The sequence below is a fragment of the Tachypleus tridentatus genome, chromosome 11 (genome assembly GCF_004210375.1).
Source record: "Tachypleus tridentatus isolate NWPU-2018 chromosome 11, ASM421037v1, whole genome shotgun sequence".
NCBI classification, from domain to species: Eukaryota; Metazoa; Arthropoda; class Merostomata; order Xiphosura; family Limulidae; genus Tachypleus; species Tachypleus tridentatus.
In genome coordinates, this window is record NC_134835.1 from 68,152,449 (window position 1) to 68,155,343 (window position 2,895).

Sequence of the window (2,895 nt, forward strand, 5' to 3'; positions counted from 1 at the left end):
GGTGGTTGTGTTATTTAATTTTTGCTTCCCACATAAGTAAACTAGAAAAAAAAAAAAACTTTCACTATAAATATAGTTTTTAAGGTTTACAACTTATGCTGTGACGAAATGAACACCAGCGTTTAATGATTTACTTGGAAAAGCTGCATATCAACTAACGAAGAAACGTACAATAACAAGGCATAAATATATGTTTATGGATTAGTTTTATTGAAACGAAAAAGTTTGAGATGCGCAAATTTCCTTATCTGTTGTTGCGGCCACTGTTAATGCTTATGCTTATAAAACACAGTGACCATGTGTACAAATTAACAGACTGAGATGCCTCTACGCTTTTATAACTGCGTTATAAAGTGGAAAAGAAAAAAATCGATTTCAAAAATAAAGGCAATTTGGTTATTAAGTAATAATTTAACATATTTTAAATTGTGTTCTAAAAACGATAATTACTGGCATAAAATGCTGCCCAGCGGGTTAGAAATAAGTTTTCGTACTTACCATAACAAAATAAAAGGTTCAATTCTTTGACTGGACATAGCGTAGACAGCCTATTGTGTGGCTAACTGCTCAAGAAACTGGTGTTACTTCTACTCATAGAACATTCGTCTTGGATCTTTACGACCTCAATATATGAGTTACATGACATTAATGTATCGTTAAGTGTTGATGTTTCATAAATAATTTGATAAACTAACAGATAATTTACATCTAAATAATCTACTGATACTTTTTGAATGAATACTTATTTTTTCTTTACACTCTATATTGTATTTCAGTTTGTAATAGTATTAACCTAGGGCACCAGAGGAACTAATTCTTTTATATGTTGTGTTGATATACTTTCCTATTTACCTTCACTCTCACGTTCTCAGAAATATTTACGTAGAAGCATCGAAATTTAATAATGATATTCAAATATCGATCGTTTCTCTACAACATTAAAACTTATTTCTAGAACATTCGTCTAAACATTTTAAACATTTATTTTTTGTTCCAATTTGTCTATGTTCATGAGCTCTATTTTCAATTATATATATATATATTAATGGCACAAGGTGCTTTTAAAACGTAAGTAATTTTAACGAGTTTCTAAATTGTTAAACATTAACTTCTGACCAGAACTAGTTACCTACTTAGGTTATAATTAAAAATCCCCCCCCGGTAATAAGCATAGTTAATTAAATATACTTTTTTGACGTTCTGATTTATAATGATTAAAAATGCATTGCTTCGACCATAAGTAATACAATATATCATGAGGTTTTGTCAGCTTAAGAAATTTAAGTTTGTTTTATGTCCATAAACTTAGCTAACAATGCAACACAAACTCTATAAATAAATATAATACAGGACTAAAAATAACAAACTTTTAACTGTTTGTTGTTGAGCACAAAACTACACAAAAGGCTTTCTGTGCTGTGTCCACGATGGGTATTAAAACCCTATTTTTAAATATGTAAGCCTTTATATTTATCACAAGGAGCAAAAATAATAAGACTAGATATATTAAGCATTTAACCAGAATTGTTAGAGAAAGAACAGAGTAGTTTGCTAACCTGTCAGATCATTCGAATGGTGAGATATATGAATAATATTAATAACTGATGCTGAAATAAATATATAATAATGTGTTATTAATCTCCCACCTGAATTATGGTTTGTAAATGGCTCATATAAAATTAATAAAAAGTTATTCTCTTCATCTTAATTTAGTTCACATCATAAAGGTTGTTGTTCACGCAACATGATAAAATAAATAGTGTTTCAAACAAGCCGGTGCCTGTTGTCTCATGATGTACCAGAGAATGGACGAAAGGTCTTGTTACCATTGGATATGGCAAATATAGCATGAACTGACAAATATTTTTCTTTGCGTTCGCTCTTAATTTTTTTAAATTACAAAATATTCAGACATTAGTTATTGAATGTTTAATATTTCAGTTACTTTTTTTCCCAAATTAGAAAATATGTCATAATTAATCTAACTTTTCTCCTTTAATTTGCAAAAAAAAAAAAAAAATCAATAACGTTTTGTATTAAATAAATGTTCCCTAAATTGTTTAAAATAACTTATTTCATTAACACCATAACTACTTAACTGAACCTGTAAAAGTTACTAAGGGAACCGATACAGCACAAATTATGTAATTCTTGAAATACAGTTAAACTACACGTTATTATACGGTTTTACTCATACCGTATAAAACTCAAGACATACAATCGTGTTAAGGCACTTGACTCGTAATCTGAGGGTTGCGGGTTCGAATCCCTGTCGCACCAAACATGCTCGCCCTTTCAGCCGTGAGGGTATTATAATGTGAGGGTCAATCCCACTCTTCGTTGGTAAAAGAGTAGCCCAAGAGTTGGCGGTTGGTGGTGATGACTAGCTGCTTTTCCTCTAGTCGTACACTGCTAAAGTAGGAACGGCTAGCGCAGATAGCCCTCGAGTAGCTTTGCCCGAAGTTCAGAAAACAAAAACAAACATACAACAACAAAAAACATATAATTAAGAATTTTTACAAAAGAAGTTGTTTGAAAAATTGTTAGCTTTAATTTGGTTAATACTGATATATTTCTCAAATGTTTGATTGGAATATTTAATCCATATCGTAAGGCGACTCAGAGCGAGAGCCGTTTAGGTTTTAGTTTTGTATGATGAATAATTAATGTCATATTTGTTATAAAACAGAACGATATTAGTAGGTTTAGGCCTAATATACGTGCAGTTTTAATAATTTTGTCCAAAAGATCATGAAATTTCCATTTAAGTTTATGATAAATGATATACATCTTTGTTTCGCTTATTTGTCATAAATTCACTCTAAACTCGGACACGTTCTTCTGATTTGTCTCATAATTACTATTTATGTAGAATAGGGCATTGTCTAGTAAAGT